This window comes from Leucoraja erinacea, chromosome 4 (genome assembly GCF_028641065.1).
Source record: "Leucoraja erinacea ecotype New England chromosome 4, Leri_hhj_1, whole genome shotgun sequence".
Classification (NCBI taxonomy): Eukaryota; Metazoa; Chordata; class Chondrichthyes; order Rajiformes; family Rajidae; genus Leucoraja; species Leucoraja erinaceus.
In genome coordinates this window covers 27,274,264-27,286,099 of record NC_073380.1, presented here as the reverse complement: position 1 = coordinate 27,286,099, position 11,836 = coordinate 27,274,264, and positions in this window count along the sequence as shown.

Below are 11,836 nucleotides of genomic sequence, written 5' to 3'. Positions count from 1 at the left end.
TCCAGAGTCCTGAGGTATGGATGCACTGAAATAAATAAGGGTATTAAAATCAGAGAAAATGCAAGATGATAAACAAAAGAAAATGGGAGGAATCACACTGTGTAGCTGGAATATAAGGGGTATTAATGAACCAATTAAAAGGGGCAAAATACTAGCTCAGTTGAAATCATATAACACGGACATTACTTTTCTACAAGAAACGCACCTTAAACATCAAGATCAGATGAGATTGAGGGCGAATTGGATAGGCCAAACATTTCACTCCTCATATGCTTCGAAACCAGAGGCACCGCAATCATTATTCGCAAAGGAATACCATTCAAATCAAAGAACATTATATCAGATAAGGAAGGGAGATATCTTATAGTTACAGGAGAGATCCATGCTACGCCAATCACTTTGGTAAACATATATGCGCCCAATTTGAAAATCCTCAATTTTTTAATAAAATCCTGAATACAATTGCAGAATTTAACTGCCAAAATGTTATAATTGGAGGAGACTTCAACTGTGTTTTAGATCTGTACTTAGATAAATCGATGCAAAAACAAAGAGGTAATATGAAATCTAAAAAACTAGAGAACTCTTAAATACATATATAAAAAATACAAATATAGCAGACGTCTGGAGGATCGCGAATCCGACTGGAACGGGAATATTTGTTTTGTTCAATGGTACACAAAACATACTCACGTATAGACTACTTCCTAGTGGATACAAAACTAATCCCTTATACTATGAACCCTAAATATCACACCACTACAATTTCAGATCACTCCCCGCTAACTTTCGTTCTAAAATTAGAAGGAATGTCTACGAACAAATCGTTCTGGAGGTTTAACTCGCAAATTCTGAAAGACCTACAAGGTAGTATATATCTAAAAAAACAGATGGACCTATTTTTTGAGACAAACGATACACCAGATATATCGCCCACTTTATTATGGGAATCCTTCAAAGCATTTATTAGAGTCATTATCTCGTATCAAGCTTTTCAAAACAAAAAGAATAAGAATGAACAAAGACAATTAGAAGAACAAATCAGACAACTAGATATAGATAATGCTAAAGATCCAACTATGGATAAACATAATAAAATTTTAATACTGAAATTTAAGCTAAATAAATTATTATCAGAGAAGGTTATAAGATTATTCCAAATTACAAAACAAGAATATTTCGAATTTGGGGATAAACCCCATAAACATTTGGCAAGAAAATTCAGGAGGCACAGCACCGACTTAGTCCCCCTACACATTAACGGCGAGTGTGTGGAGAGGGTCAACACCTTCCGGTTTCTCGGCGTCCATATCGCGGCTGACATCTCCTGGACGGAAAAAGATCATGCAATTTTAAAGATTAAATCAGATAGAAGGGAATTATTAACACTACCTAATGATATCAATAAAAGATTTGCTCAGGCGCTATAGGTTTTACATCTACCATTTATACACATCACACCGAACTGCTAATAGACAATAATAAAGTTTCATCTCCCTTCTGTTTTGTTTTTCTGTTTCTTGTTTTTTGGACAATTGTATGTACCTTCCAAACTAGAACTGAAGGAACAAGACGCCAACTGAGAGCACAAATTACATCTAAGGGAATTATTAACACTAAATATAAAAGATTTGCTCACATTTATACACGTCAGAAAACACACTTAAGAAGTTTGGACAAAACAAAATCAGGACAAGAGACGGATTTCAGTAATGACACAATTTTATCAGGAAATGATTTTTACGATTTTATAAATGTTTTTACGACATAGTTACACCACGTCTACAAAAAATGTATACATACGCTTTTAAAGAACAAATCTTACCTGAAATACTAGCAGAATCAACGATCACATTAATACTTAAAAAAGATAAAGATATAGAAGAACCAGGCTCATATAGAGCTATTGCTTTGTTAAATACGGATCAAAAAATATTAGCAAAAACACTAGCTAGCAGACTATCAATATGTTAGTAAATTAATAAATGAGGATCAAACGGGATTTATACCTAAGAGACATTCATTTAATAACCTGAGACGTCTGCTTAACATAATGCACTCCCACAAACCTCAAGAACAAGTTATCTATCATTTCATTGGACGCAGAAAAAGCGTTTGATCAAGTGGAATGGGATTATATGATTAAAGTATTGCAAAAATTTCAAATGGGAGAGAACTTCATCGCATGGATAAAATTATTATATAACAAGCCCACGGCTAGAATATTAACTAATAATATACTATCTACGAAATTCAAATTAACAAGGGGCAATAGACAAGGATGTTCATTATCACCGCTGTTATTCGCTCTGGTAATTGAACCTTCAGCTGAAAAAATTAGAACACACCCGGACATTTACGGTTATAATACAAAATATTCAAATAACAAAATATCCTTATACGCAGACGATGTATTACTGTATATCACAAAACCCCAAATCAGTATACCAAACATATTAAATCTAATTGAGGACTTTGGATCTTTCTCAGGATACAGAATAAACTGGAACAAAAGTAAAATTATGTCAATAAAACCGAAAGACTCAACACATCTCTTGAAATTCTCCTTTAAAATAGCCACAGAAAAATTTAAATATTTAGGAATTGAAATCACTAGAAACTATCACGCTATGTTTAACGCCAATTATAGCCCCTTACTTAAGAAACTAAATAATCTAATCAAATTCTGGAAAACGCTCTCGATGTCTTTAATCGGTCGAAAAAATGCTATAAAAAATGATCTTTTTACCACAAATCCTATATTTATTTCAATCAATTCCAACATATCTTCCAAAAAGGTTTTTCAAAAAACTAGACTCAAACATTACAAATTTTATATTATAAAGATTATAAATCCCACAGAATACAAAGAGCACACCTTAGTAAACCAAAAGAGATGGGTGGTCTAGCGCTCCCTAACTTTATGTACTATAATTGGGCAGTAAATGTTAAAAATATGATTCACCTGCTGGACAACTCTGCCCAGCAGGTGGACTGGATTGCAATGGAGAGTGAGGACTGCTCTCCGTGTAATACAGCAGCGACTCTCCTCTCACCAATGAACCTGAATAACAAAAATTATAATAAAAATCCAATGATACATAGCACAATTAGAAACAAATAAAACAGAATCTAAAATTAAGAAATCTATCTCTTTTAATGCCAATAGTCAATAACCCTTCGTTTAAACCCTCAATTATAGATAAATCATTTACACAATGGGAAAGAATGGGAATCAAAGCGCTCGGAGACGTATGAATTAGGAAAATTATTATCATTTCAACAATTCCAACTGAAATATAATTTGAAAAATAATCAATATTTTAAATATCTTCAAATCCGTGACTATCTGAAAAAATACACAAAAGACTATCATAACATGCCCCCAGACTTATTGGATGAAGCCATGAAGACAAAGGCTGAATCAGCAAATCTAATATCATACTTATACAACATTATTTTAAATATAGAAATACCTACAACCAATGGTATTAGAAGAGACTGGGAACAAGAACTAGCTATTAAAATTTCAAAAGAGAGCCTGGGTAAACACTTACTATATGTGCATAAATGCTCGATCAATGTACGACATACTCTAATTCAATATAAAACATTACATAGACTATATTATTCAAAAACTAAAATAAATAAACTTTTCCCCAATGTCTCACCAATTTGTGATAAATGTCAGTCACAAGAAGCTACCATAGCGCACTCTTTTGTTTTTTGTATAAATATCCAAAAATTCTGGAATTAAATATTTTTAATCTTCACAAAATTATTTAAAATAAAACTTGTACCAAAAGCAGAATGGATCATTTTTGGAATATCGGAAGGTAACCCCGAATTAAACGTGTTTCAAAAGAACTTACTTAATTACGGGCTAATAATGGGAAAAAAGCTTATACTCAAATTTTGGAAAAATGCTCCAATACCAACAATGAAAATGTGGATTTCAAACATGTTCGAAACACTACAATTGGAAGAGATGAGACTCCTCCTAGCAGGGAAAGCAGACCACTTCCAAAATACATGGTCTGCATTTATGGAACTATTACAAGCATAAGCTGCAATAGTAATTTAAAATATAAATGGTACCAGGATCTGGTAACGGGGGGTATAAAATAAATTTAAAAAAACACGGTTGGTATATCCTTTTTTGCGGAATTTTGTGTTACAATAGAGCGATTGTTTTTCCTTTTTTTTCTTTTCTTTCTAGGGTCTTATTTCCTTTCTTTACTCCCTTCTCTAACCTCTTCCCTAAGGGGCTTTCTTTTCCCAACACTTTCCTGCACCTTCACGATTCTTGCTCACTTTCCTTACTTCTTTTATTTCTACCTTTTTTAAAGCTCGAAAAACGAAGTGGTACATCAAATGTAATAAGATATATGTGATGTGTAATTTACTGTACTTCTAAAAAAAAAACAAAAAAAAAACACGTCTAAATACAGGGTTTGCAACTGCCTGAGGAGGAACGTGAAAGGCAAAACCAGTGGTTTAAAGAAGAAATGGAAATATTCAACGGTTTTACAGAAAGCCAGGAGAAGTGGTTATCTGAAATTGTACCACAAGCTATGCGCTCTACAGTGGGAGGAGCTATTCAACAAGGTGTTGAATTTGGAGAAGAAATTAGACCCCAAGATAGTATTTCAAATGTCTCAACACGAAGATCAAGGCATAAATCTGGTTCTGTAGCCAGTTCAGCCACAAGGGTCTCTGCTCGTCTGGAAGCAGAAGCAGTTATGGCTGCTCTTTCACTACAAGCTGCCGCCTTGGAGAAAAAGCATGAGATTTAAGCACAGTTGAGAAGAGAGGAGGAACAGATGAAAAGAGAGGCTGAGGCACATGTGGAATAGATGAAGAACAAGGCTGAGGAACGAAGAAGGCAGTTAAGTAGAGAGAAGGAACAGCTGGCACTAGATACGATGTTGGCAGTAGCCAAGGCAAAGATGGAGATACTGGAGAGCCAAGGTTCAAGAACCGGCTCTAAAGTATCTAATGGGATGAACTCTTATTTGAGAAAAGAAACTGCTCAAAGGGAAACAGCTGCTAAATTAAATCTACAGCCACCAGAGGAAGACTGGTCTCACTATTCAAAGCTAGCCATGACTAACTGGATGGTCGATAAAGCTCCATCCCAATCACAGGTCATAAAACCGAAGCAAATAACCTTTGAACCATCTGTTAATGCTTGAGCCAAGACCCACATAACTCAGCACTCTTCCCTGAGGCCCGATGTACAGACTTGCACGAGTAGAGGTTTGCAAAGGACTGTTACATTACTCCCTCTGTGTCCAATGTGGGTGTAGTTTTTTAAAACTGTCAAGGATTTAGTCCTCGTTAGTCACTTTAATTGATGACCGTGGACCAGAAGGTAATCTATCCACACCCATGAGCTCCCACGAGACATTCAATGCCATCGAAAGATAAATCTTCCAAAAATAGTCTCTTGATTAATAGTTTCTTTATTGTAGTCGTGCAAACAGTAAGATAATTTATAAAAGCTTCTTCTTGTATAAGTACATTTCAAACATACTCGTGGTCATGCTCATGCATGATTAAAAACTATATCTCTTCCCCAATCTTCTACCAACTAAACTAAACTCCTACGCCAGAATCCCAGCCGCAAACCACGTCCCAGACTACGTATAAATCCCACCCACATAATTACGGGCAGATAAAAATTTAAAGGTAACTAGAGATCCGGAAGTGACGGCGCTGCCTTAGCAGCTGCGGCTCGCCTGCAGTCCGTCTGTTTTGTTTTTTTGTTGTTGCTCTTTAGTCCTGTTTTAGTTAATTTAGGTTTATCAGGTTCTGCATGTGTGTGTGTGTGTGTGTGGGGGGGAGAAAAACATGTTTTTGGTCTCTTCCTTCGGGGGGATGCGACTTTTCTTGTTGTATCCCCCGTCTCCGTCGAGGCCTGTGGCGGTGTTCCGACGTTCGCGGAAACCCGACCTCGGAGCTGTGGTGGCGTTCCGCCAGCGGCGACCCGACTTTGGAGCTGTGGCTGCTTTCCGGCAGCTGCGACCCAACTTCGGAGGTTCGGCCACGGGCCCGGTGGACTCAGCCGCGGGCCCAGTGGACGACATCATCGGGAGCTCGCAGGTCAGTGACCTGTTTTTTCCTGCAGCTCCCACAACAGCTTCGTCCACTGGACTGGAGGGCGGCAGCTTCGACCATCCCGGGCCGCGGAGTTTGAACCGGCCCCTTTAGCGGCGCTTGGATTCAGCTGCGGGACTGACTTACTTACCATCACCCAGCGGGGTCACAACATCTGAAGCCTTGATCGCCTTGGCGCAGAGGGAGAACAAGGAGGGAAGAGACAAAAGACTTTAAGACTTTTGCCTTCCATCACAGTGAGGAGGTGCCTGGTGAACTCACTATGGTGAATGTTAAATTTGTGTTTATTGTGTGTTTTTGTCATTTTTATTATATGTATGACTGCAAGGCTGAATGGTCTGAATGACAATAAAGGATACTTTGACTTTGATAATTATAACATACTGAGTTAAGATAAATGGCTACTACAGTGGGATTTCAAAATGAATTCTGTGATGATGTGGAATCAAAATGAAATTACTAAGCTTCTAGCTCAACTAAATCTCTTTTCCACCTTACCTCCAAGAGAAATTCCTAAGTATGATGGTGATCCTTTGCAGCATGAAACTTTCATAATAGCATTCGAGGAAGGAGTGGAAATTAAAACTACTAGTGAGAGAGATAGCTTACATTTTCTGGAGCAATACACAAACGGATATTCAAAGCAGCTTGATAAAAGTTGCCGACATTTGCCTACAGTGGAGGACTATCGAAAGGCAAGAAATTTGCTCAAAGAACATTTTGGTAATGAACAGAAGATTGCTAATGTATACATGAAGAAGGCCTTTGCTTGGTCAGTTATCAAGCCAGAAGATGTGAATGCATTGCATGAATTTGCGATGTTTTCTTAGAGGTTGTTGTAACTCGATGGAAAATCTCAACCATATGGAAGAAATGAATGTTGCTATTAATATGAAGACTATACCAGTCTAAAACTGCCTAATAGGCTTAGAGAGAAGTGGAGGGATAGGGCAGGTCAGATACAGGAAAACCAGAACCAGGTAGTCAAGTTTCCTGACCTGGTGAATTTCATGGAAAGGGAAGTATGGTTAATGTCAGATCCACTGACTGGAAGCATTCAAGATCCTAAACCAATTGCAACTGTCAAAGGTTCTACTTTTGCTAAAACAAGAGGAAGATCAGGACCTAAATAATGCAGTTTTGCTACCGCTGCTATACCTGTAGCCGCAGCAGTGAACGGAATTCCAACAATGGGTGGAGCAAAAAGAGATGCATCTACCATTAACTCAAGGCTATTGTTTGTTCTGTGATAATGGTGGCCAAACCATAAGGTGGTGTCGAAGGATTAAGCAAGAGGGATATAAAGAAAAGATGGACTTCTTAAAGGAGAAGGGAATCCGTTTTAGATGTTTGAAGAAAGGGCATATGGCCAAAGACTGCAAGAGTCGTATGACGTGATATGTGCAAACAAGATCATCCTGAATTACTTCACTCTGAACAGAAGATCACAGAGAAGAAGACGGTGCAAGCAGAACAGAGGGAGAAGCCAACTGCGAGTGATGCTGTCATCCTGCCTCATATAAATAAGCATATTGGGGCCAGTGAAGAAACCTGTATTTTCTCCATCATACCAGTACAGGTAAGGAGCAGCAAGGGGAAAACAGTGTTGCAAACATATGCATTTTTGGATCATGGAAATTCGGTTACCTTTTGCACAGAAAGCTTCATGAGAAGGCTGGATATTTCAGGACAGAAGGCTAAGATTCTCTTGCGTTTACTATAAATGAAGAGAAATGCTGTGATAGTCATCTTATTACAAGTTTGGAAATATCTTGTTTGAAAAAAAATTATTTTACACCACTATCTGATGTGTTTACACATATAACCATGCCTGTTTCTCATCTAAACATACCCAAGCAGGAAGACATTAAACAATTGTGTTACTTAGAGAATATCAAGATTCCTAAAATACAATCTGGCATCGACGTACTTATCGGAAAAAACGCTACGAAGGTATTGGACCTAGAGAGTTTGTAAGCACTCAAGAGGATGGACCATTTGCTGTGAGAACCCAACTTGGATGGGTTATCTATGGGCCCTTGAGAAGGAACGAATATCTACTGTAAACGTAGAGGCACTGTTGATCAAACAATACAATCATAACTTCAATGAAAGATCCAGCAAGGAATCAGAAGAAATGTCCCGTGAAGAGGTACAGTTCTTGGATATTATGAAGCGCCCAGTAAAGATGATGGATGGACACTATTCTCTAGGCATACCTTTCAAACAAGAAAATGTTAGTCTGCCAAATAACCGTTGCATTGCTGAGCAGCGCATTCAGAACCTGAAATGCAAGTTTGGCAAGAATACAAAATTTCATGATGAATATACATCTTTCCTAAAAGAAATGATTGACAATGGTTATGCTGAAATGGTGCCAACGGACCAGCTGAATCGAAGTGATGGAAAGCTTTCATATATCCCACACCTTGGGGTGCATCAGTCAAAGAGAGGGACCTTGAGGGTGGTCTTTGACTGTGCAGCAGTCTTCAAAGGAATATCACTTAACTTCCAACTACTGCAACTCACTCATTGGAGTTCTCATCAGATTTAGACCGGAACCGATTGCTTTGATGGCTGATATTAAAGCAATGTTTCATCAAGTTAAAGTATCAGAAAGGCATAATAACTATTTGCAATTCCTATAGTGGCCTGATGGGGATGCACAGCAAGATCTTGTTGAATACCAGATGAAGGTACATTTCTTTGGAGCAGTGTCATCACCAAGTTGTGCAAACTTTGCATTAAGGAGGACCACTGAGGATAATGAAGCTCACTTTCCAAAATAAGTGATAAACACAGTAAAGAACAACTTCTATGTGGATGATTGTTTAAAATCTATGTCTTCGGATCAAGAAGCAATTCAAATGGTAATACACCTGACTTCCCTTTGCCAACATGGAGGATTCATGCTATTAAAGTGGATCAGCAACAGCTGGGTATTGGAAACCATTCCACCAGATAACAGAGCCAAGGAGACAGGGAGGTGGATTTGGACAAAGACAATCTGCCTATGGAAAGAGCACTGGGATTGCGCTGATGTGTTGAAACGGATGTTTTCAAATTCAGAATCTCGATTCAAGAACGACCATGTACAAGACAGGGCATCCTATCCGTGGTTGGTTCTGTGTACGACCCTTTGTGATTTCTTGCACCATTTACTCTGCGAGCCAAGTTAATTATGCAGGAGCTCTGTAAGATAAAACTTAGATGGGATGAGACTATCACGCTTCTCTCAGCGATGGACAAGTGGTTAGTGGATATTGACTGGTGCTCGATATCCACTAACTGGTGCGCGAAGCCTACAAACCATGGTCAAATAGGATATGCACAGCTGCACCACTTTTCAGATGCAAGTGAAAGTGGCTACGGTACTGTTTCATATCTAAGACTGGAAAATGATAACATCGAAGTACATGTTGCATTCCAAATGGGAAAGGCCAGAGTGGCACCATTGAAGCAAATGACGATTCCCAGAATGGAGCTTACCACCGCAGTCTTTGCTGTCAAAATTGACATAATGCTGCAAAAAGAACTACAGCTTCAGCTGGAAGAATGTATCTTATGGACTGAAAGTACTACAGTGTTTAAGTATTTCAACAACGAAAACAAACGCTTTCAAACATTTGTAGCAAACAGAATCTCTTATGTAAGGAGTGCTACTAATGTATCACAGTGGAAATACGTTAACACAAAGGAAAATCCCACGGATGAAACCTCTAGAAGACTAACAGCAGACAGCTTCTGAAGCAATATGAGATGGATCAAGGGATCTGTAAGCCAGACAGAGAATGGCCAAAGCTTAAACTGGAATCTGGAATTTCTGCTAATGATCCAGAAATCAAGCAAAACATCACAGTGAATGCTATTGTTAAGGATTCATCCGACCCAATAAACAATTTAGTTACACATTTCTCATCGTGGGATAAGCTGAGGACTGTGGTGGCTTGGTTACTTAAAGCCAGGTCAAGTTTCTTGTTGGCTTGTAAAAGAAAGGAGATATTGAAGGTATCTTTGTAAAGGATCCTGGTAAACTAAAGGAAAAAGTTGAAGAAAAGATGCAAGTCTTTAAAATCTTTACAGTGTTTACGTCCTGATGATCTTCATGGCAGAAAATGCAATTATCTCTTTCTGTCAAAGCCAAAGATACAAGGAAGAGTGATCGACGTTAGAAGCATGGTGTCAAAAGCAGTCATTTGTACAAGCTTGATCTGGTACTGGAAGAAGGACTTCTGAAAGTAAGTGGTCGCCTGAGGAAACTAGCGATGCCTGAAAAGGTTAAGCATCCTATTATTCTCTTGAAGGATTTCACATTTCAACACCACTATTACGACATATTCATGAACAGATTAAACATGGAGGAAGAAATTACATGCTGTCAAAACCTCATAAGAAATATTGGATTATCAAAGCTAACTCCGCTGCAAGAAAAATAAAAAAAATTGTACTGTGTGTAAACAACAGAGTGGAAAAGTAGGAGAACAGAAAACGGCAGACTTACCTCTGGAAAGGATTTTACCTGATAAACCTCCATTTACAAATGTAGGAGTAGATTACTTTGGTCCTATAGAAGTCAAGAGAGGACGGTCTTGTAAAAAGGTGTGGTGTAATCTTCACTTGAATGAATGAGTTTATTGGCAAAGTATTCACATACAAGGAATTTTCCTTGGCACTCCACCCGCAAGTGACAACGACATAGTGACAGTTATAAATGACACATAAAACATTAATAATAAAACATTATTGATTAAACATCTGAATTTAATAAAATACCAGAGCAAAAGGAGGCTATTGGCAATCAGAGCGGCACATCTTGAAGTTGCATCTACACTTGACACAGACTACTGCATTCTTGCATTACGAACATTCATCTGTCGACGAGGTCACGTTTTATCATTAAGATCAGATATTGGTACGAATATTGTTCGAACGGAGTTGAGAGAAGCACTTAAAGGCTTAAATCAGGATAAAATCCTGTATGCTATGCTTCAACAAGGGATACGGTGGAATTTTAATCCTCCTGCAGGATCCCGTCACGGCGGTGTTTGGGAACGATTGATCCACATGGTTCGAAATGTGCTACTCTCTGTTCTTAAACAACAAGTTCTGGACGATGAAGGATTACAAACTTTATTTTGTGAAATTAAAGCAATTTTAAATGATAGACCCATTACCAGGAGTTTTGACGATCCTTGGGACCTAGAAGCACACTTCTGTTGAAGTCCAATCATATACCTGGGCTCTTTGTGAAAGATTTGTATATTAGACGCAGATGGACCCAGGTGCAATATACGGCAGATTTTTTTGGAAACATTGGACACAAGAATATTTGCCCCTAATCCAAGAACGACAACGATGGTCAAGGGTTAGAAGAAATTTTATTCCAGGTGATATTGTTTTGGTGATTGATTCAAATGCACTGGAGATCATGCCAGATGTTAAAGGTTTGGTGCGTACTGTATGACTTCAGACTAAGAACAATGTCTTGGTAAGACCAATAACCAAGATATGTCTGCTTCTAGAAGGCAAAGGTAAAGATAGAAGAATCTCCAAAGAAGTCGGAATGTTAACATGTAGTGCATATTTCCATTGTTTTTTTATGTATGTTAAGCATAGCTCCTATTAATATCTATAGGTAATTGCTTCGTTATATGCGTAGAACAATTATGGGCTGGTGTGTAGGAGCCATTTATGCTTAGGTTAGTTACTGTCAGTA